The sequence below is a fragment of the Pangasianodon hypophthalmus genome, chromosome 26, assembly GCF_027358585.1.
Source record: "Pangasianodon hypophthalmus isolate fPanHyp1 chromosome 26, fPanHyp1.pri, whole genome shotgun sequence".
Lineage (NCBI taxonomy): Eukaryota > Metazoa > Chordata > Actinopteri > Siluriformes > Pangasiidae > Pangasianodon > Pangasianodon hypophthalmus.
Genome location: NC_069735.1, coordinates 13,687,582 through 13,713,266, shown reverse-complemented (window position 1 = coordinate 13,713,266; position 25,685 = coordinate 13,687,582). Strand labels below are relative to the sequence as shown.

At 38.2% G+C, this 25,685-nt stretch overlaps 1 long non-coding RNA gene across 1 annotated transcript; it reads right to left on the bottom strand.

The window, feature by feature from the left end:
* Positions 1-4,444: 4,444 nt before the first annotated feature.
* Positions 4,445-24,301, bottom strand: LOC117596173 (uncharacterized). Its single transcript, XR_004577349.2, has 2 exons — positions 24,246-24,301; positions 4,445-5,113 (listed from the first exon to the last, which is right to left on the bottom strand). It is a non-coding gene; the product is annotated as an uncharacterized LOC117596173 (long non-coding RNA).
* Positions 24,302-25,685: the final 1,384 nt, after the last annotated feature.

Here is a 25,685-nt window from a genome sequence, read left to right as displayed (position 1 = left end):
TTTCCAACTGCAACAATCAGAAGCCATCTTACAATTATTTTTAATGTTTGCTGATACTGCTCTGTATGCTCAGACTGGCCGCCCTCTTACTCTCTATTATAGATACTGTTTAATTGCCATAAGATATTATATCAGGTTACTTGTATTGTCGGAGGTGCTGTAGTTCCTCCTGTTGATAGTTTTGAGCGTAGTTTACTTTGCTTGCCATCATTAAGCATGAAAAAAGTCCACATCAGTGGCATTTCCTCACATTGTATCACGTTGTGTCAGATGTTGGTATTGAAGCATTTTAACAAGTATATGTATAGTATGTGTCAATAAAGTGATTTTCTAAATAATAATAGTAATATTTTCTTGAAATAAATCTACCTCAGAGACATAACCGTTTTTTTATCCATCTTTATAATTCTGGAGCTGACTGCACTGTCTTTTCTATCTCTGTTTTTTTTTGTTAAATAAACTCAGTTATATTAGTGCTATCAAGCCAGCAAGGACACCTAAAATCTAATCAACTTATATATTTATTTTGCGCAATCTACCTTGAAATTCTCTCTGGAACGTCTGTAACAGACATCTTACCTCCTGTTAGTGGACTGAGGAAGGGCACATATATTAGGATGAGTGTATTGCCTCTGCAGACGCTTGTCTGCTTTAAGTTCTTAGTGTCCTTGAGCATTCATCTGAAAGCCCTTTCCTTTCACAGCTTCCCTACACTCTCAGGAAAGAGTGAGAGAGAGAGAGAGAGAGAGAGAGAGAGAAGTATGAGGTACAACAGGCTAGTTACAGAGAATTAAGACATATTTCTTTAAGCGCTCACAGATTAGAAATTGAATCATCATTCTGCAAAAGAGCTGAAATGAGTAAATGGCGATTAGAGAGAGAGAGAGAGAGGGAGACAGAGGGAGAGAGAGAAAGCACAGGCATGAGCAGGATAAAGGAAGAGGTGACGAAGATAACAGGAGGCTTTTATGTTAGCGTTTAGCCCCTTTAGCGTCTCAGATGCTGCTTCCTTTCTCTCTTCCCAGCAGTTGCCTCTCATTTCAGTAACTCTTAGCGTGAGCGTCACACACAGCAGGTTGTGTTATTCATTTATTTTAATTTGCGTAGGTCACGCTAGTTTTGCAAAGCAGCTTTATATTTAAATATCAGCATGTGGGACAATTTGAGCTTTTTCAGCCATGTTAATTCCATTTTCTCTCTCATCACACTCACTCACTCACTCTCTCTCTCTCTCTCTCACACACACACACACACACACACACACACACACACACACACACGCACGCACGCACCTGAACTCCACACTGTAGCATGAAGCTAAAGGGAAAGACAGACAAACAGCGAGTATGAGTCTTCTTAGAACACACATCTTTAACTAGGGTTAAAAAAAACAGCTGTTTTTATTTATATATTTATATATTTATTACCATTTCACTTTTTCTTCTTTCTTTCTATATGTTTCTCTTTCCTTCCTCACTCCCTCTCTTGGTTTCTCACTTTCCTTCTTTCTTTCTTGCATTCACACTTTGTCTCTCTCGCTCTGCTTTTTCCCATTCCCATCCCCTTCTCTCTCTCTCTCTCTCTCTCTTCACCTCTCATTCTTCCACGTTCTTTCCTTCTTTCAATTATTTTTTCTTTCTCCCTATCTTCATGTTTTTGTCTTGCTGTTCTTTATTTCTTTTCTCTCTTCCATCTTTCTTTCTCATCCACTCTTTCTTTCTTTCTTTTTTTTCTCCCTTTGTTTTTTCCTTTTCTTTCTTTCTCTCTGTCACCCCGTGTATTGAAAATGGGGTTCTTTAAGGGTTCGTTGGATATTTATGGGTTCTTAGCTTTCAAAAATGGCTTCTTCGCTTCTTCTTAAAACTCTTTCTGACAGGAAGGCACTCTGTTGTAGGGTTCTAGAAAGAACCTTTAAGGCTTTTCCAGAGAACAAACCATAGAGTTGTTGAGGTGTCAAAGTATGTTATAGGCAGAAAAAGCCAAATTTTTCACCATCATTGGCTGTTTTGCAGAATTCACTCCCAGCAACATCTGATAGGTTTTCCTGACCACCATAAATTCTACATGAATAAATTACACATGAAATTTTGTTAAATAAATAAATAAATAAATAAATAAATAAAACCCCTCTGGAGCACTGCTTTGGAGGGTCTGAAATAAAACTCAGCATTTGATGTCTTATGTAAAACTCACACAGGGTTCACAATGCTAAGTGTACTTCCCTATGCCAGTGATATTCTGGACTTTTGGCACACGAACACTTCACTCATATCAACCCACATCACTGCCATAATTAGCTCCTTCCCTCCCTCTTTCCATCACATGCTCTCACTCCATCCCTTTCTCCATCTCCCCTCTCCACTGCTGCATTGTTTCAAGTAGGCAGCTCGACTCCCACACAAGCACTGAAGTGGAGGTTGCCAACCCCAGAGAGCCTGACTTTGCTTCTGTTGTGTTTGGGTGTGTGTGGGTGTGTGTGTGTGCGTGCGTGTGTGTGTGTGTGTGTGTGTGGATGTCGCATTTTATGAGGATATCAAATGCAACTTCTTAGGACATTCTAAAGAGAAGAGGAACAGCCGGGAGGGACCGCTGCCTCTTCTTTCAGAGAACGAATGCAGAGATCAAAGAGAGGGAGTGAGAGAGATGGAGAGGCAGTGAGAGAGCCTGACTGCCTAAAAAAATGAAAGCGAGAGTGGGAAAGAGTGCTCTCCCTTCTTTCAGAAAGCCTTTGATCCTCCATTGCTGTGACCTCTAAATGAACCGGAGCTCTAGCCCCTTGGAGACTCTGGCAATATGGCGGCCTGGTTCTGATTAATTAGCTTCATCGGAGGGCGAATGAGAGAATGACAGGAGGAAAACGTAAACATGAAAACATCAACATGTCCATAGAAAACGGATTTCTCAAAATGTGATTTTTTTTTCATAAAAGCAAAAAAGTATAATAACCATAAAACATACCATCATTAATATACCAGTATTTATACAATCTGAAAACAGACACATAGGGTTGCCAGAGTTGTGTTTTTTATGCCTATTTGGGCTGGTTTTGGAACAAGGCTGCAAACAGATAAAGCAAGTCTGCAGGTTGTGTTTTTTGGGCTAATTTAAAAATAGTTTACAGTTGCCAAGATCTTGTTTTAAAGCAAATAACCGGAATTAAAGCGAATCAATATTCACAACCATAGGCTCTGGCAAACAAAGGAAAAGTGAAAGTGTATCTATGATATACAGAACTGTTTCTGTTGTAAGTTTATGTGAGTGCGGGGGATTATGGAGCACATATTGTCCACATTTAGCGATGACAAAAAGGCGTATTACATGCAAAGAATGACAAAAAGACAACAAACACGTCTCCTTTTTCCAATGCCCAAAGTTTTTGGGCTAGTTTCAGGTCCTGTTTTTCAGACTGAGAAGGGAATTTTGCTGATAACTGGCAACACTGCCGGCCACATGTCCACCATAACTAATAACTAACTGCTAGTAAATTAGCACATGTGAGGGAAATTTTACTATCTGAGTCTTAACTGTTATATTTCCAGAGATTTATTTAACAGTGGCCAACTCTGTTAAAATACAGCCTTGGAAAACCCCAGGAATTTGTTCATCATAAATATTAACTTTGTTAGGTAGCAGATTTCTAGGTAAACTTGTATCATTAGATTGTCAGTGGTTTATTTAACAGCAGGCAAACCTGTGAAAATATATCATAATAAAAACTCTAACATTAACCAAGTGAACTAGCTAGCTAGCTTAACACACAGGGTTCAAGGTAGTGATTAGACCAAAACTGCAAAAAAGTATTTTGCAAGCTAACATGCAACCTTGAATCATTTTTCCTTTTAGATGTACTGAGAAAACTACTGAAAAACATGAATTTGACATAGTCAGGATCAGCCAGAATGAAATAACTCTAGGATGGCTTTAAAAATCATTTTTCAGTTCACTTCACCACATAATGGAGCAGATTTATTAACATTTTGCACCATTGCAAATCCTCTTCTGCTATTAGAAAGCAACTGTCATGATTTACCACACAAGTGCTACTTCTGGAGCTGAGCTAGCTTGCAACATTAGCACAGCATGTTCAGCCAATTAGCTAATAAATAAGGTCCTGGCAATTTTGTTACACATGCACACTTTTTTTTTTTTTTTTTGGTGCTTAATGGCACAAATAGCTTCATTGTGTGGCCATTTTCATCTAAGCGCAAATAGACAATATGCTATTTTTAAAAAAAAAATAATAACCAAAGAAGAAATTTTGTAAGCATTTGCTTGATATAAATGGATTGAAGAGGGAAAAAAATGAAGCAAATGAAGTTGTACAGTTCTTTCTTTGTGCTACTTTCACTTTCTGGCCTCTGGTTCTTTTCAGTGCTGTTCTCAAATCACTTCTGTGCCCACTTAGGAAACACATACAGTACAGTTCTCTAATGACCAGGACGCATTTAATGACAATAAACATTGACTTTTAATTCAGTTTTTATTCACTTAACCCCACTGGCTGAGAATGAAGACATTTAAAGGAAACAAATGCACCCTGAAACACATTAAATGTGTTTATGTTGTAATATATGTGATGTGTTTAGTGATTCTCATGCTAATTCGTTGAATGGTGTATTTTTGTGATTTCTATGAGAAGTTAACAGCTGTGAGCTGCACTGATGTCTCGGGGTGTTAATGCTAGCGCAGTTACAGTAACGTTTGACAGGAGCAAAAATTGTCAACAATCTCAAACATAACAAGATCTTTTCTCGCTCACCATTTTCCAGTGACAGTCAACATTATATTAATAAGAAATCCAATGGGGAGAGGGCAAACACTGGACTCAGAGGTCCAGAATGCATTATAGCTCTACATTGCAATTGTGTTACGTTACGGCAGAGACTCGGCTCAGCTAGGTAGCGATCTACAAGATGATGAGTACGAGGATGCGTATGAAGGCATTGGCAGCGGTATTAGCATAAATATTGAAGCTTTGGAGGCTGAACTGTTTGAGTGAGAAGTGTACAGATGAGATCGTGAGAGAGCTGGACAGACTAAAGGATGAAAGTGCTGCTGCATCACTCTCTTTGGGTAGAGATGAATTCCCATTGGCACTGCTAACAGCGGGAAACTGTCAAAATGAAAACAGACCAACATGTCAGTGAAAGAAGTTTAACCACAAAAAACATCTTTTAACACATTTTTGATAAGAATAAATATTAATATGCAAGTCATTTGGTGTGCAAGTTTGCCTTTAAAAACCTGAATACAAAATGGCAAAAACAACACAAAGCCCCCTGGTTGTTTTCTGACAGAAAGACAGGCGCAAAGCAGGAATTTATATTGCACCAACTATATCTTAATTAGGCAATCTGTGCCTGTTTTCATTTGCATGCACATTTTTACTACATCACCTGCTAAATGGGCCACCCAAACATCACAAATGGCTGCTAAAACAGCAGTAATTAGCACTTCTCTTAGTAAACATGCCTTAAGCAAAGCCAAAGACCTATGGGTTAGGCCCTGTAATTATAGGATCTACTACAAAAAGAATTCAGTAACACGATACTTGCTGACTCTTCATGATAACACTCCTGTGCTGTGTCAAAGCATGGGCTTTTCATTCACTGACAACATGCTGCATAACTTACACCATCACAAAACTTAGGCAGAAAATATGAACTCATCCACAACTTCCTTTGATGCTGAAAGAAAAAAGATGATAGAAAAAGTTTCCGAATGGCCCAAAAACTGGCTAGTTTGACACAGTCACGCAACTTTTCCCTTTCTAAAACGCACAACTCAAGAGGCGTTTCGCCTCTCTCTGTCTTTCTCTCTCTCTCTCTTGCTTTCTTTTCCCTCCCTGTGGGCATTTCATCCAATATTGATGTCCTCTAGTTGTTCCAGAAGTGTCATTTTAACTTTAACAAGCTTTGAAGCCAGGGAATTTGACACCAGTGAATGTGTTAAACTAAAATAAAACAAAAAAAAAAGCATCAACCTGTCTTCTGCGGCACGCAATAACTTCATAGGTCGAAGGAAAATTGTACCCTGAAGACATATCAATAAAGACTGCGAGAGGCGCTCATAAGCATGTGTCATACTGAATAATTGGTTCGCTCTCACTTCTGAAATGGGGATGTTTTTAGAGTCACAATGTTTTGGGAATGAATTGTCTAGTGAATTTGGTTGCCTAACTGATTTTGTAATGACTTTCTTACTTTATTCATTTATGTATTATATATAAACTTCTGTATGAATTTATTTTTTAAAATATCAACATAATTAACATAATAAACAAGGTAATATAATTATGGAATGCTAGTGTTGGGTCCCACAGAGCAAAAGAACAGCAGTCCCAAACCGATCTCAATAAAAATTTGTAGCTACGCAAGAGGGATTTGTTTGGATTTCATCTGAATGTAAGAAAGTCTTCAGTAAAGTTATGAATGTAAGAAAGTCTTCAGTAAAGTTATGAATGCAAAATGCACCACCACACTAGTGTCTCCTGCACTACTGGGACACAGAGTTAGGATCCATGTGGCAGACAGTTCAATCTTTATCTAAATCCAAAACGTAAAACTATCAGCAATAATAACAACGGCCAAAGGATATATATATATATATATATATATATATATATATATATATATATATATATATATATATATATATATATATATATAGCCATAACATTATGACCACTGACATAGCACCTGTCAAGGGTTGAGATATATCAGGCAGCAAGTGACCAGTCGGTTCTCGAAGTTGAAGTGTTGGAAACAGGAAAAATGGGCAAGCGTAAGGATTAGAGAGACATTGACAACGGCCAAATTGTGACAGCTAGATGACTGGATCAGAGCATCTTTAAAACTGCAGGTCTTGTGGGGTGTCCCGGGATGCAGTGGTTAGAACCTACCAAAAGTGTTCCAGGGAAGGACAACCGGTGAACTAGCGACAGGGTCATGGGCGCCCAAGGCTCACTGACGCGCGTGGAGAGTGAATTCGAGCCCATCTGGTCTGATCCCACAGAAGAGCTACTGTAGCACAAATTGCTGAAAAGTTAAAGCTGGCTATGATAGTAAGGTGTCAGAACACACAGTGCATTGCAGCTTGCTGCATATGGGGCTGTGTAGCCACAGACCTGTCAGAGTGCCCATGCCTAACTCTGTCCACTGCCAAAAGTGCCTACAATGGACAGGTGAGCATCAGAACTGGACCAATGAGCAATGGAAGAAGGTGGCCTGGTCCAATAAATCACATTTTCTTTTACATCATGTGGAAGGCTGGGTGCATGTGCATCGTTTACCTGGGGAAGAGATGGCACCAGCATGCACTATGGGAAGAACGCAAGCTGGCGGAGGCAGTGTGATGCTCTGGGCAATGTTCTGCTGGGAAGTTTTGGGTCCTGGCATTCATGTGGATGCTATTTTGACACATACCTCCTACATAAACATTGTTGCAGACCAGGTACATCCCTTCATGGCAACGGTATTTCCTAATGGAAGTGACCTCTTTCGGCAGGATAATGCACCCTGCTACACTGTAAAAATTGTTCGAGGAACATGACAAAGAGTTCAAGGTGTTGACTTGGCATCCAAATTCCCCAGATCTCAATCCAATCGAACATCTGTGGGGTGTGCTGGCCATCAAGTCCGATCCATGTAGAGCCCACCTCGCAACCTACGGGACTTAAAGGATCTGCTGCTACCTTCTTTGTGCCAGATACCACAGCACACCTTCAGGGATCTAGTGGAGTCCATGCCTCGACGGGTCAGGGCTGTTTTGGCAGCAAAAGGGGGACCAACACAATATTAGGCAGGTGGTCATAATGTTATGGCTGATTGGTGTATACACACATATATATACACACACACACGGGGTGTCCTAAAAGTCTCCATACATAGGGGGAATTAACACTTTTTAGCAAAATGTCTTCCAAATATAATATAATCATATTTAGTTTGTTATATATTTTTTTCAGATAGCCTTTAAGAATGCTTTTGAGAAAAGAAGAATGTATTGAAAACATTTTCATGGCTGGATCAGGAAGCTGTCACAAGGTTGTGATGGACTATAACAGGAAATATCGCAGGCACATCACACACGACACTGTTGCCAAACTTATTAACAAATACAAAAAGACTGGAAATGTTGCTGACCAGCTGACAAGTATACATCCATGAACATCCACTGATGAAGGCACAACTGACATGGTGCTGGCATACATAGTCCCCTAGGTATGGAGACTTTTGGGACACCTTGTAATTTCTTTCTACAATACCTACAAAACTTAAACAGATCTCCCAACTCCACAATCGTGAACCTGAGATGAGTTCACTTAAACACTTTCTGCCTATTATAAATATTTAACTCTACTGTCAAAGCCATATATTTGTTAATTTTCTGGGAATTTGGTTCTTAGAAGTTGACAGATTGGTATAATGATTGGCAGTACCATTGTGCTATTGCTCTTGCACACTTATTACAGACTGCAGAACATTTACATACTGCCAGTGGTTTGACATGAATAATATGGTAATAATCAGATTTAGCACAGCTAATTGACTTTATTGCCAACCTGATGTAAATTGAATGAAACGTTTTTAACACACTCAAATGACTGGAGTGTTCATTAGCTATCAATACCTGCTGAGAAGTGGAATGTAACACTGAAGAGGGTGAGGCACCAACCATATTGGCTTGTAGATAGTCTCACCCTATGTTTTGTATACTTTTCTGGCCACAACCTTCAGAATTTCAAAGGGTGCAATCTAATTGGCTCTCCACACTTCTGTGTGCTGGTTTCCAACAGGATAAAAAACTTTTGAGAATCACAAATGGATTTAAAGCCTAAGTGGGTGTGACCTAAGCCAGAAAGAGTTTTTGTTTGTTTGTTGGTTTTATTTAGATTTTTTTAAATACAGATGTGTGCAGGACATTTTTTTTATCCCACTCACACAGGTATTTATTCTTGCACCTTCCCATAATATTTTTTAACGAATTTAGTTTAGGTCTTTTTCCCAAATGATAAACAATCTAGTAGTGCAATGTAAGCTATCATGACCCTGACCAGGCAGTTACTAAGGATGAATGAAAGAATGAATGCTGTAAATACATTGTTCAGGTTTCCATTAATGAATGTAGTATTTCTTTGTCCTGCAAGCTTCATATCTGACTGCCTCCCCACATTAAACTAAAAGCCTCCCACTCTTGTAACATCAAAATTTTTAAATGGAAAAAAAGATTAGTGTGCCTTGTAATCATATCTGTATTCATATCAGAACACATTTTCAGAACACATCTGTTCATTATCTGTTCATCAAATATATTCGTATTCGGTTACATCCCTACACTAAACCTAAAAATGTTCATGGACAAGACTTGTTTGAAGCAGATAGCAATGTGTAAACAAGATCCTGTTGCATGTTTGCTAAGGGCTAAAGGAAAAGGTCTGTGGTTGATCATATGCCATGTCATAAAAAAATATATATCACATGGTGCTCATCACTATGGAAACCACATCATGAACCGAGAGGTGACAGTTGTGCAGTAATAATGTGTTGCTTCCATATTCTTAGAGAGTTACTCAGGCTCACTGAGTTATCAAGAGTATATCCACTCTTGAAAACCTAACAACTAGCAAGGGTCTAGGACCAAAACACAAGCCCATGGCATTCATTGCTATGGGAAATGTGGGGAAAATTTGTGACAGTTCTGCTGTAATAATGGTTTATTGCACAATGTTCTTGGAGTGATACTTATTTAGACACAAATGTGTCTGGTATATTTTGTACACTTTTCTGGCCACAACCTTCAGAATGTTGTCTTTGCATTTTGTATATGCACATTTATTCATTGGTTTTTCACTTCTGAACATTGTGATGCATGCTTTTCAGAGCTTTTCACATGCTTTTCAGAGCAAACCTTTCACGGATTATCATTTGCAATTACCAGAAGAGGTGATATCATTAATAAAGGCAACTTCAATATAATTCATGCTACTTTTGCCTGAGAGTTTAGAGTTTAATGAGATACATTGCACTGAAGTATAGCTTTAATGTGGCTTGTCGCTTAGCTAACTACACTTTTAAAGCAGGTCAGCAATGTATAGCTTGCTCAGTGTAGTAGTTATCCCAGACCTGGGTTTAAATATTGACTGATCCAGAGGAGATAACTGCATTTCAGGAATATATGATATCTCTCAATCGATGGTCTCTTGATATTCTCCAAGATGAAGTACTGATTAACCTGTCCGATGAGTATCATCTCTGACAGTGATAGAGAAATGGATTTTGGTCTGCAGATCTCGAAAAAGAGAAAGCAGAACCTGAATGGAGGATTGGTCATCACAACACCTCATTTTTCATCTGATGATCTGGCTCGGCTCACGGGCTCTCTCACAACCATCGCTTAGAAGTGAAATTGACTTGGCAGGAATGAAATAAAGAAGAATAAAATAACATTTCATGTGTGCGAGTTCTGAAATGGGTTGCATAGAAATAGATTTACCTCTTGTCCAAAGTCACTACTGTGAAAGTAAATGTTCTTGCAGAACTACTTTCCAGTAGTTTTATCAAGCCATCTATCAATAAGGAAAAAAAAAAAAAAAAACAAGGAACCGCTGTGATAAGAGCAAATGCGTTAAGCCTGAAACAAGACAACTGAAGGGATCATATGGAAAATGAAACTCATTTTTAATAAGGGAACACACAACAAATCACATCTTTGTAATCAATATACTGTATAACAACATTAAAAAGATACAGACTAATCAGCATATATTCCTCATGTAGTCTAGAAATCAGTGGGGAAAAAGAAAAGTTTCTTCTTCAAATTACTCAGAAGGGAATGTCTAAATGAATTCAGAAAGTGTGCCAGGTCTTTTATCTTATATATTATAATTGATTATGTCCTTTCCCCCAGTGAAAAATTAATCCGTGACTCAATATGTAATCTTTTCTGTTTGTATCACCATGTTGTGTCCTCCCCTAGCACCATAATGAATGTCTTGCCTGAAGCAAACATGCTTTTCTTTTACTAGTCTCTCTCTGGACAAAGAGATTGGCTGAAAAATTGGCCTATTTTCACTGGGAACACAGTGATAGACATAGCAGTACAAAAGAACAGCAGTATCCCTGTAGAAAAGCAATAAATCTCTGCCTAAAAGGAGTCTTTAACTTTTCCCAGTGCTAAAAACTGGTAAAAGCCATTAGGGGCCAATTAGTGTAATGCCAGCTTCGTAACGCTGCTGGTCCCTGCTACAATTCATTCATGATTTCCAGTATTTTTGGTGTTTCTTGTCAAGGAGAAGCTCAAATCACTACAGCAAGCAGCAGATTTTTTTTTTAGCAATTAGGGATAATCAAATATAAACCTGCAGTTCGTAACATTTTTGCTTAAAAACGATATCTTAAGTAAGAGGAGAACAATTAAAACATAGTCTTCCTGAGCTGTGTGTCACCCTGAAATCCTGTAATATTAATTCCACAGTCTGACCTGTAGGGTTCAATTTAGTATGAGATTTCGAAGGCATACATCTCAAATATGCCATATGCCATCATCCTCCAACCTCAGAAGGAAGTCTGTATTTACACAGCAGTGATGGCAGCAAGGAAATCTGTGTCTAAAGCTTGGGTCAGAGAATACAAATGACCCAGATGACAAAATATATGGAGATCAAGTAATAAAAACACACACCAGAATCGACCAGGTGTGACAGGTTGCTCTTTACCTTGTATTTTGGTTAGCGAATGTTAGCTACTTCGCTTGCCATCATCAATCTTAGAGCTACAGGGAGCGAGTAAACAAACACAACAGCCCTAAATGAGTGGAGTAACTCTTTCCCCAACAAGAGGTTGGAGTTAGATTTTAGCTAGTTAATTACCTTACACTGGCCAACTACCTCACGTTTTGGCTTTGTGCACGAGCTACCCGGGTAACATTTTCTCTGTAGTTACTGTAAATAACAAGCTTTTGTTAAGGAATTTGCTTTTTCACCCCCTACCAATATTCAGGGCAGATAGAACTATCCACATTACTATATTAAATAGTATGTTAGTACACCAGTGAAGTCAGTACTATTTGGGCATACTATTTTGTGTGTGGTATGCAGTTTGCGACACAGCCTTGAACTGATGCAGCTCAACTCAAATTACAAATGTGTGTCCGTAAGTATCTTGCAATACCATTTTTTTTTATACCAAAGATGGTGAAATTCCTAAACGTCACATCCAGCAGCTTTAATTGGTTAGTCTTGTGTGGCCAGATGTGATCTCTAACAAGAATACAAGTCTGGAGACAGTGTTTCAAAAAACCAATAGTATGCCTTTATTCAAACTGTCCAAGTTGACAATGCTGTGAGGCATTGAATTGGCTAGAGAAATTGGAAACTGGGTTTGTTACCACTCTTAAGCCTAGAGAAGGTTGTTCTTGATCACATCTGGCCAAGCAAGACTAATAAATGGTAAATAGAGCAGAATGTAAGATTGGGAGTTATATGCCATAATTCTAGTTAGTTCTACTACCTGGTCAAACCATCAATTAATTCAATAAATCAATTAAGTCAATGCAGGGATGCCAGTCCTAGGCCTGGGCAGGAACCTATTCACTCCCTCCACTTCCCATCTTCCCACTCATTAACCAATGCAGCGAGCCCTCACCGCCCTGCCTTGCAACCCTATACATGCACAAAAAAATTACATTAAATCCATTGTGAGTATTTTAGAAGTCTCAGACATAGACTCAGAAGTCAGTCTTACCTTAGCTTCTTTTTGTTTTTCTCCTTGCAAACTCATTCACCAACAAACAAGGTCTTAAACAAGGTCCAACTCAATGGCCAGCAGTGACAACATTTTGAGTCTTCTTTGGCCCACTGTAGTTTGGAGTTCATTATTTTTACTGACACAATTAGTGTGGGTTTATAGTTATCAGTGGGTTTTTTTATCCACTTATGTACATTTACCTCATTTGGTTAAGACAGGATACAACTGAGCAGTTGAAGATTAAGGACCTTGCTCAATGGCAACAGCGGCAGCTTAGTGGTGCTGGGATTTGAACTCATGACCTTCTGAACAGTATCCCAAAGCCTTAAAACAGTTAGGACCTAACTGACCAGTCGAAGGTTACAATTTCAAACCCACACACCGATAACATTTCCAAATTTATTTCAGGCTCTGTGACTTTACATTCATTGGCTCATGTTCTATTAACTCACAAATAGGTTGACAGTTGTGTGTAACTAAGTGTAATGGCCAACCATTTGATCAATCAGTTTAAATCTAATCTTTGACGTCTTCCTAGCAGCCACGGCCCTCAACAAACACAAAAACAAGTCAGAAAGCAATTCAAAAGTGAATTTTCCAGAGATAACCTAAAGAGGGCGTGCTTCTTTAAAAACGTTCACTGGATCAAGATCATTATGCAAAATATAAAAAGACAAATGCGATGACAGCACCTCAACGCCAGAAGATTGTAGAGCAGAGGAAGGATGGTGCAGATGTTGTGCTATCGCATGTGATCTGGCATGGAAGAGAAAGTGAGACAAGCTCCTTCTCTAGTGATAAAGCTTTGAAGGTGACATCTGTTCTGAAGATATCCAAACTTCTACACATGCATAAAGTTTAAAAAAGAAGGACGGTGGGGAAAAAAGTTGCAATATAATAAGCATGTCCTCAGACAGTGACAGGTACTTGGCTGTATGCAAATTGTGTGCGCGCGAGAGGGAGTGTTTCAGCCTTGTTTGTCTCTCCCACGCTTTACACATCATTATTTCCAGCCTGTCATTCAGTATATGGCTGAAGGGAAGTTAGACTAGGCTTTTCCCCAAGGGATTATGCTAAGATATGCATTTTTATGTGTAAGTATACATTGGTGTGTTTGTTTATTTGATACTTCACTCAGTCTTCATGACCCCAGGAAGTTCAAATGATGGTCAGCAGAGGTCAGTAGGTGAAAGGTGAAAGTAAGGTTAGAGATAGCAAGAGGTTTTTGTGCTTACGTTTTATGCAACTGAGTTTATTTTAAACCCACCTCCTGATCACCCTCAGCAATAACTGCAATTACAAGCAAAACGCACACATGATTTAATTGGCTGAGAATCACAGCTTCTGGTGCACTCATTTGCATATTTTCTAGCACTCTTGTCAACCTGTCAGAAATTCTTACCCCTGAACATAAATAGCTCCTTGTGTTAGGCCGGTGATGATCTTAACTCTATGTGTTGCCGAGACTCACAAAACGCTGCAGCCAAGTCCTAGCTTCTCTAGAAGCCACTTGAATTTATAATGACTGCTGTGATGGGATAAGACTGAATAGTGAAGAGAGGGAAAGGAAACTGCTGATACCAAGACCTGAAATCTCACAATGGAGCACTTCCAAGGTCTCAGGAAAAAAATATCTAAAACCGCACAAAAAGACCAGAAACTAGCTCAAAATGTTTGGGCATTGGAAAAAGGAGCCACATTTTTCTTGTTTCTTTCTTTGCATGTGAGAGAAGGTCACTGTGGTGCACACACATTTCTGATTAGCAACACCATTGCCAGCTATTACCCGTGCTATAATCCTTTTTTTCCCCCTCCTCTTCCAATCTTTGCAATATTTTCTTCAATATTTCGGCCATTTACCTGCCATTCACCTGCCATTCTGGCAGTACATCAGAGGAAACACACAGAATGAATGATCACTAGCATTCTCACTCACTCCTGTTCTCATGACGTGATGTTACATTTTCCTTTGTTAGCCATAGCCGATGTTTGATGAGAATTAATTTTGAGTATTCACTTTAAAATAAGATCTTTAACTATTTTTAAACTAGCCCCAAGGAAACACAACTTGCAGACTTGCTTTTTCCAACCATAACCTTGTTCCAATCCTGGCAGAATTTGGTATAAAAAGTGCAATGCCGGCAACCCTGAGGTCACCTGAAATCAAACATGTGTAGACTGTGCACTGGTCAAAAAGAGGGGTGAGGAGCCGAATGAGATATGAAGTATCTTCAATTAATGGATGATCTGGTAAGAGATCATGTACATGGAATACATGGAGGTGGCAGAAGTGTCATGGCAGGACAGGTCTCTCCATGGAACATCCCATCAGCAGATAGTAGAATGTCTGACCTACCAGTGGTTCTGACCAATTCCTGGAGAAGGCATAAGTGAAGTATAGCACAGAGAACAACCAAGAAGTACCAGACTGCAACATGTATGCAGGAACAGAATATAGAGGCCTAACCCAGTTGTAGGGATTGCCTAGAGGAGCAAGTGCCGTGTAATGTTGCTGCCTCACAACTCCAGGGTCCCTGGGTCAATCCTGAGCTTGTTTTGCCTGTTTTACCCCATGTCCATGAGGGGTCCTCTCTGGTTCTCTGGTGCTTTCCACCACTCAGAAACATTCTGGTAGGTGGATTGGCTCTAAAAATGCTCCTATGAGTTAACAAGTGTGGTGCCCTGTAATGGACTCAAGCCCCATCCAGGGTGTTTTCCCACCTCACACCCAGTGGCCCTAGAACAGGCTCCAGATCCACTGGAATCTTGTCCAGGAAAATGAATGAATGAATAAATGAATGAATGAATGAATGAAAACAACCACAAGGATTACGGGTATGACAATTCCATGTCCAAATCAGTGGAACAAGAGAGAGTAGAGAAAAACAACAGAGCTAAGGTGTTTTGGGATGTCCAGATGTATGCCAAATGGAAAAACCAGCCAATGACACATGGGATTGGGAGATATAGTATCATCCAAGCTATTGCACTTTAGCTATTGCCTATTGATGGTTTGCCAAGGAGGCTGTCTCATAAACCTCTGAGTAATAACCAGTGTGAATAAAACTTGTTTTCCTTCTGCATAATTAATGAGCTACTATGACTAGAAACATGGCATGTATCATGTACACAAAAAAAAAAATCACCCAGGCATTGACAAATTGCCAATACGTGGATGATTTATGACAGACTTTTGCTCAAGTCTAGAAACACAGTTGGAATTTGGAAGAAGAAATACCACAAAGGACTAAACAGAATGTGGAAGCCTCATTGGAAAGGATCCTCCATAGGATTCCAGGAATTAAACAAAAAAAAAAAATCAATCTTCTTCCACAAGAGAATTAGAACTGTCAAAATACTACACTGCACCATCAAACTTTAATGACTATTTGCCATTTGCCGTTGTGTAAACCAAATGGTGAACTGGTAGGTGGTTTTTCTCTGTACTGAGTGAAGAATGTAAAATCTGTTGATTAAACTTTAAGGGCAGCTGCTCACAGAGTGCAAAGTAATTTGGGCCAAATATGGGTGTTCAGGCACATTAGCCACATGCATGCCAATGGCAAAAGTGGCCAAGCTATGAACATTCAATCTCACAAAGGCTAAGATGGAGTTAGCTATGGATGAGTTAATTTGTTATTGATCAATGCTCAAAATTTTAAAACAATTAAAGTCATCTCTAAACTACATCTATTACAGTCACTTTCCTCAGCTGTGGATGGTCCCACATGGATACACTGAATACTTGTACTGTAGTATATAATCTCACCTGGATACTGTAGATTTGTACCCAAGAACTGCTGCTATAAAGAGGATTCACAACATGATCATATTAAACATCCTTTCAACATACTTTTTTCTATACCTGTATACTGTAATGATTTCTAATCTCACTATCCCATATCAAGTACGATTCTGACTTGGTCATTAGAGATCTACTGTAAATCTACATCCTGTTCCTGATAAAGCTGCTTTGTGACAATTTCTATTGTTAAAATCACTATACAACTAAAATTAATAATTTTAGTTGCATATTGAATTAATAATGAAGGTGTTAGGATGAGACAGGCATGAGAAAAAGTCAAAAGCATTTCCAGTTATTTATGCCTTCCCAAAATGTGCAATCAGACCCAAGTAAGTGAGGTTTAAGTAAAGAGGTTTCTGGTCATTTTTCTAAAATTTATTTAAAATTTCTGGAGGACAGCTCTCAATATTGATGGAAATTTAATCTTTTTTTTCATAGCCACTAGATAAGCTAGTGAAAATTCAGGTTCTTATAGTTTGGATGTAATTTTTTAAATATTTAAACAAAAACCTGCATCCAAAGCATTTGGCTCAAAACACAAAAACTAAGAGAAAACATAATAAGGTCTTTAAGGAATTTTGTCAAATCAACTTTTATCTAGTTATCATTGAAGCAAAGCACCTCACTCCACATAACACACACGCTTTCATATAACAAACAGTATTGAATTACATTCTACGAGCACCCAAGAATAACCTTGGAAAACCATCAATACATTACACCTCCCTTAGAGACCAAAATGAGCAATTCAATCAGAGAAAAGTCAACTAAGCACAATGATGCTGTCACAGTAATAACCGGCGGAATGATGCTGACGGATCAGGTGGTGGGACTGGTGTGAGAGCGATGATGGCGTATTCTGTAGGGAGCGGGCACTTTACTGGCGACAAAGTGACATTTATTGCCCACCACCTACATCACTGACAGCACACACAATCATACCGTTGCACCAGTCTGAGAATGACAACATTTGTTAGCAGCGTGTGTTCCTGGTGTGGACCTGAACTACCTACTGCTTCTGTTTGCCCAACGTATACACTAAATAATAACTGTCTATCAGTAATGTTGTAGCACCACCTGCAAGTAAGTAATGCTTTCAAATCTGTGCTCGCAAAAGTGGTGGTTATACCTTTCTGTTTCATGCTTGGAGTGTTATTACCCAAGAAATCATTTTGTCCATTTTTAAGTATGACTAAGTATCACTCACGGCAAGGTAATATGTCACAGATGATTACTTTGCTGCACTATGATTGTAAGTGGTTAAAAATAGGAATTTAGAAGTCACATAAATCTATAATCCCATGTCTACCTCTGGGCACCGGAGTGTGTGTGTGTGTGTGCGTGTGTGTGTGTGTAACTGGGAGCTCATTTCACCCCTAATGACATGGAAAATGAAAGTTCCACAAAAGGGACAGCACACACAGGACGTCTCTTGCCCTTATCTCTGTCCCAGTGTCAATCTATCAGTGCTTTCAGACAGGCAAGGGGCGAGACTCCTCTGTGATCATTCATCACGCCACACCACGTCCTTACCCATAATACACTTCTTCATGTCATCTTCACCTCGAGAGTGAAAACCACCAAATCCTTTTCGAGGCCAAGCCTTATTTCAACTAGTTGGCTTCATTCATGCATTGCACCGATGATTAGCCTGTTTTCTAGAAGAAGATTTTACTTCTTGTAAAACTTTGTGCATGCAAAATCAGAGACAACATGACATTATTTTTACATTCTTTTAACTCTTGTTTTAGACCATGACCATATTTAGCCAGACCCATACCCAAGACTGAGACAAGTCCAAGTACAAATGGCAATAAGTCAGAGAAAAGTCCAAGTCAATAGAGAAAATGTCTTGAGGCCAGACTTGAGTGCTACAGCCCTACAGGAAGTTTGAGCTTTGCGGATTCTCTGCGTTTTTATTTATTTATATATTTATTTATTTATTTTTTTTTTTTTTTTACACTGGTGAGGGAACAACTCATACATAACTGCTATAAGCGATAACAGGAACCAACTTGTTTCACAAATGTCCTATAGCTTTATGTGTAACTATAAATGGACAAGAAGAATGGTGTGTCATTCTTTAATAAGTAAAAATTTGTTAGTGTTGGAAAATTGCTGTAACTCTGCCTCATGTCATTGATTATTTTCCTATAACAGCAGACCACCAAGTGTTTTATTCCTTACACAATTATAAGCACTTGAAACCCAAATGTATTAATTTATTTTAATCAAATTAATTTATTAATTTACTATACAATTAGACCAGATTTATTATTGTTTATTCTAAATCAGATCCATGCATTGGCCCATTAAATGTATTTGTTAAGGGTACCTAATCTTTCCAAATCCGCCTCAGACAGATATAAACACTGAGCCTGGTGAATTTGAAACCTAATTAACACGTATTTCATCTCTGTAAAAGTGGGCAATTTAATCAGACAAACAGAAGGAAAATTAGACACAGTTTCTGATGCATAACATTTAGTTTGTGGGGATTTTTTTTTTTCATTCAGGTGCTTCAAAAATGCAAGCTTATTGTATAGTCAAATTTATGATGTGAGGGCACAGTAAGTATTAACAAAGTCTGTAGTTTGGATGTGTTCCTTCAGTGAGAAAATGGTTGTTTATTCATTGAGGGTGAATTGAATACCTCCCAGCAGTTGTGTCGGGGAGGAAAAGACCCCCTGTGACTCAAATGTTAATTTTTGCTTCCTCACACTTTAAATTATTCAGGGATGAAGATGAGATTTTTGAGAAAAAAAAAAAAAATCCTGTTTTCTCAAGCACAACTTCAGTACAAAGTTAACAGTCAACAAACCACTCATAAAGTGACTCGTCTGACTGTATCGTGCCTCGCAAGCCCCCCGTGTCTGTGATCTGTGCTGAATTTAATTACTGCTGTGTTTTACAAAACAAATAGAATGAGGCAGGAAGGATGAGAGACTGTCTAACACTACATCTAACATCTAACAGGTACAAGCAGAACAAACATACAAACTCAGAGTATTTGAAACAGAGAACTAAAAAAATATATATATATATCATCCAACAATAGAAAGGAAAGAAACCTAGCTGAAGAAAACACTAAGGAAGAAAGATGATAATAGAGAGTGATATCTCTCTATAATTAATGTCATGGATTAAAAATTGGAGGCACAGACAAGTTAAACCAAACATAGTGTGTTAGTATGGTGTTAAAGACACAACGAGCTGCCAGAACATCCTCAACGCTCGTCATTTATACAACACGTCTCTAGAAGTGTACTGGCATGATGAACACGGTTCTTCCAAAAGATATTAGTGTTTTGATGATGGTAGTGGAGAGCGATGTCTAACACAATGCTCCAAATTCTCCCGTAGGTGTTCAGCTGGGTTGAGATTTGGTGACTGTGAAAGTTATAGCATATGATTTACCAAAATATCATCCACATCAAACTATTCAGTGAACCCTCATGCGGAGTCACCAGGGAAGAGACCGTGTTTCAACATAGAATAAAGGTGATCAGTCAGAAGAGCTTTGTATTGATTTGCAATGACGCATCTCTCTAAGGGGCAGAGTCTTTATTACAGTGCTGCTTTTATTCACTCATAATTAACAAAAGTGGGCTCCCAAGTGGATGAAGTAAATCCAGTATTTTATTGTTCAAAATCTCCAAGGAATGATTGAATTAAGTTCTAAAAACTGCATCAGTGTGGGAGAAGGGAGTTGTTTGGCTTTAATAGTCTTGGGGACATTTTCTCCAAAAATAGTAATTAAGATCAAGTAAGCAATTTAGGTATAAACCTGCAGCACATATTAACACTTATCGAACACCTAATAATCCTCTCTCTCTCTCTCTTTTTCTGTCTCTTTATTCTTGAATGGATAATCCTACTTGGATCATTTAGATGTGTATCAAAAAACTACTGCTGTAATCATAAAGACCCTGACGCTCCTCACTAACATCCTTTCAACAGACTCACTGTTTCACTTTATAGTATATAATTGTAGAAGAGTAATTATCCGGGTTCCCTTTTGAGTCTGGTTCCTCTCATCTTTTCTCCCTCATGTCTTCTCAGGGAGTTTTTTCCTATTCTGTTATTAAACATGCTATACAAACAAAATTTAACTGAATTGAATTTAACAGTGCTATTGTACTCTAGTGCAGACTGCAAACTCTGCTCTCTGCAAAAATACTGTATTGTGGTACCTTCCTATAATAGAAGTAAATGATCTTAAATATAAAACTCAGCTCAAGTTGTTGTTAGCAGCACACGCTAGCTGGGTGGGAAAAAATGTCTACAGACATCGCTAGGTGAGTGAAAATAACAGCACTTTCCCAGTATATTGTTCTTGAAGATCAGCCACAATGAGGGATTGTGATGCAATGAAAACAATAAAACATACTTTACTTTCATCTGTACACAAGCACTTTTCTGAAAAAAAAAAAGAAAACAAAAAAACGCTTCTCCTCTGCAACCATACTTGACCCAAATGCTACTTCATGCATTTCATTTAAAATTAATTAGCTAATGTTATAAACAGAGAGTCTAGTAACCTGAACATGAATACACATATGTGTGCTTTTCATGACCACTACTGAAACTCAGGAAACATAAACAGAGCCAAATAAAATGTTCTGTGACATCCCTGAATGATTAATACTCAGTAAGTTACTCATATCGGTGTCATTATCATTATTCATACTCGGTCTGAAAAAACAGTATCAAAGCAACCCTAGTCCATATAATTTAAGAGATGATCGTACATGGAGTGATTCTAGATGTCTTTTTTCTGCTCTTTGATGTCAGGTTGTCTGCAGGGAAACAGGAAAGCACAATATAATATTTAAGTTTATCTAGATAGAAGTATTTAACACAAAAATTTGATTAACAACACACTGGATGTATCCAGAATCTTTAATTAAATCAAGGAGTGGACTCTTTTAAACCATGTTTCTAAGAAAATGTTTCATGAAATCCATTAGGCCAATTCCCACTGTAAAGTAATTTTTTTTTGCTGTAGAAGATAGATAACTTCTGGGCTAAAGGGAGCGCACTAGCAAGTTTATCATGGTCAGCTCTCATAATAGCTAGGAAATTTAGATTTAAAAGCTTCTGGCAAGATGACGAAACGTAAATGTCAAATCTCAAGGACATTGTGAGGGATGGGATCAATTTGACAAAAAAGTAAATGCTGGATTTTGAGAGCTGATGAGTTCATGAATGAAAAAACACACCATTAAAGTTGTAGACAATGTACGTGAGTAAAAACAAAAACACTACTGTGCAAAAAAAAAAAGAACTGCATAAACTATGACAATTCAAAATGTTAAATAAGCAATTTATGATTAAGACGCTATAAATAAGTTAAATGTCACTACAATATGGTATTTCATATGTCAAAGACACCGTGGTGGAGAAAATTAGAGGAAGCACATTGTGCTTTCTCCAGGTCTTTAATGTTTTAATGCTAGGTCTACAGAGTGTTTTACTCAGACAAAACATGGTGTATATATCATTCCTGCACCAAAGATTAGACAGTGTTATTTTCAGTGCTGAAGTTGTGGCAATGATGGATAAAGGGACTTCTTACTGCCAGAAGTGACAATATTGCTGAGAAGAAAATAGTAGCAGGCAGAGAGGGGGGAAAACAGAAAACAGAATTTTACTGCAAAAACTCTAGCATATGCTGTTGAACAAGACAGCTTTTTTTTTTTAAAAAAAAGAAAAGAAAACACAGAGGCAAAGGTCTGGTGTGACTGCTAGTTATAAGCAGGTCATCCATTATATACTGACCAATGAGGCAACAATCCCTGCCTCTTGTTTTCTATTGGTTCACAAGTCCAAGGTTCATGAATTCAAAGGTCAAAGTTTCCCTACATAAATTTCAGTAGTGCAAGTAAGCATTACCAGAAGTGAATGCATTTTTCACCCCCTGTGTCCTTTCCCCTTCGTGTAACTGGCTTTTCCACTGGATGAAGTTTAGTAGTGTGTAGTCTGACTGCTGCTTTAGCCGAAAAGCAGAAATATGTGATTTACGGCTACACTGTAGTGTTGGCACCACTGCAGTGATACGGCATTAAACAAAGAACACTAATAATCATTGTTTCAGAGCTTTCACAACATTTTTTACAAAAGATACCAACATAAAGATCAGTAGGCTTGGGTTAAGAGTCTTATTTATACTTGCCATCATTCACTGTGCCTTCGGAAGTGAAGTACATGCTAATGTTATTGCTGGAACTCATAGAGTTTCCTTGACTCCAGTCAGGCCACAGTTGACTCATTACACCCTCAGAGTCAATTTGTCACTTCGGGTTTGGGTTATTGTGCAGCTGTGGTGGGGCAGGAACGTCCTGAGCCCCCGGCGATATTCTCGTGTCCTTGAGGCCGAATTGATGCCAGGTCTGGACTGAAGGGAAGAGTGCACAGGAGTGGATTGACATGGATGAATACAGACGGCGCATGTTTGCCAGGTGGCCTTGAAGGCGTGGCGTCGGCCATCAATCACGCCACGCTAGCGAGCTGTCGACCAAACGGAGGGAATATCGGAAAGCCGAGGTCCGAGAGAAAGTGGGACTCTATATTTAGAGTCCGATGATTTTGATGCAATTTTTTACGCCAGTTAAATGCGATTTGACAAGAGAAGAGATGGGTTTCTAAGCGCCAGGGTTTCTCTGCGACCTTCCAAAGAAGTTTCTACACCATTACTATCCTCCCGCCTTTGGCTCATGCCAGTCACAACTTGTTCCTGCCGAGCAGCGCGAGTTCATTTATCACACTTTTCCGAGCCTCATTTAGGTAGGCCAAGGATAGTCTGACAGTGGAAGAGAGAAGAGATCCACGTACTGTATTTGAATGAGAACAGGGGCATGCGCTTCCTCTTGCTTAAACTAGACTCTAGATTTCTAACCTGTCAAAGACCGGTTGAGGAGTTGGAAGGTCATACATTAAATTCACCAACTGTAATTTATGCCTTCATTTATGGAAGGGCTCGTATGCCAAGCTGATTATTTTTAGGCTCTAAGCGTGAAACTATGGACCTTTTAAAAAATAGAGGCAAGAAGGGAGAACAGATGCACTGACCAAGATGGATCTTCATTAACATACAAAAATCACCAATTTATTTGTTATGGTGAGTGCATGTTTTTTTTGTTTTAAATAGGTTTCACCAAAATTTTCAGCATTCTTAGCTACTATCATATCCTGTATGTAAACACTAGCAGTCAAAAGCTTGGACACACTAAACTGAATATATGTGTCATTGTCAAAATAGGGTGACTTTCTGAACAGCAAAATATTCAAATTTTGTATTATGTTTACATGCTCCATTTGGAAATTGCTGGTAATGAAATTCTTTTTGAACAAATAACCAATATACTTCATCTTTAATGTGGTGCCTTTGCTTTAAGTTATTAAGTGTCGCTGGTGTGATAGACACAGGCAGTAACACCAGTAACACCAGTAACACCAGCAACGCATTTCCAGTAAAGACGTATTTCCAAGATGGCATCAACAGCATCACAAAGCACATATCATCAATCACACCAGCATGAATATGTTATTCAATTAAATCCTTTTTTCTGGTAAAAATTATTTTACAGGAAGACTGAAAGATGTAACTCCACTGAACCATCTCAAATATCCACAAGAATATCCATAGTTTTAAAAGTAAATGAATAATGCGTAGAGTGTGATGGGAAACTCACCTGGTGCTGGCTGACATGGCTGTTCATTCCTCTGAACTTTGACCCTTGAACCACTTATCCACTACATTTTGTGATTTCAAAATACCAGTTTTTAAACTAGTTAACACCAATGACATGAAATGCAGAGAGCTGGTGACATTAAAATGAAAAAAGCTTTTTTTAATGTCTGCAAAAGCTATTGGGATGAACTAGCTATAATTTAAATAAAAGTTTTATATAAGTTTTCAATCTTCTTGAAAATCTTTAAACTATGTCATGGCCAATAAATTGACTCATATTTGATTCATGATTCCTATTTTTATTGTCTTAAAGACATTTTATGAAGGCTTATGGTTTAAAAAGTAGTGTTAATAGATTTTTTTTTCTTCTTAAAGCAAATAATTTTCATGTAGAGCTTAGGAGAAGTAGTGTAACTTCAACATATCAACATATCAGTAGAAGTAACTTCAACATGTCAACAATTACACGTTTTTTTTTTTTAGAGCATCCACCATACCTAATGAAAATTAATCAACACCTTCAAAACAAACAGATATGAGAATTCCACATTGTTGTGGTACAAACAAACAAACAAACAAACAAATAAATAAATGCCAATCCAATACAGTCCAATCCTTAGGATGTATTAGTATATTTTATGTATCAAATAATCTAAACTAATATCAACATTTATATACCACAAGGATTTATAATTATCACAACTACTATAAAAATATTAAAATGATAAAAAAAAAAACTAAAATCTTTTTAAAAATTGCAACTAAGCCAAACTGCAATGTCTCTATTCCTGTTCACAGGTAAAATGTCATTTCCTTGCATCTCAAATCCAAGTTAATTCAAAAGTTTGATTAATTCATGTTCACAGAAAAAGGAAATGATCTGATGTTAATACGTCTTTCTGTCCTATCACAAAATGTCAATTTGCACAAATTGTTTTTTTGTTCCCTCTGTTAAATTTGTTGGATTGAATTAAAGGTTTTAGGTGAGTGCCAACACACGCCATCAACAAACATATTCAAATTATTTGGCATGATTTGTGAAGTGGAATTTATGCTCACATACTCCCGCTCTCTCTCTCTCTCCCTCTCTCTCTCTCTCACACACACACACACACACACACAGTAAGAAGGGCAAATGTGAGTGTGGTACTCCTGTCACGTCATGTCCTGCCAGTCGCTTTCAAATTTTCTCTCACTGTCTTACAAACACACACACACACACACACACACACACACACACACACACACACACTGAAATACCTTGTTTACTTGTCTTTGTGTCTGAGGCACAGTCAAACATAATCCCATTTAAAGTCGCTGTTACTCATCTAACCTGACATCCAGCATGCAGATGAGCTTAACACATAACACAATCACTCACCTCACCACCCACACACAGACACACACACACACACACACTAACTCACATCCTTACAAACAG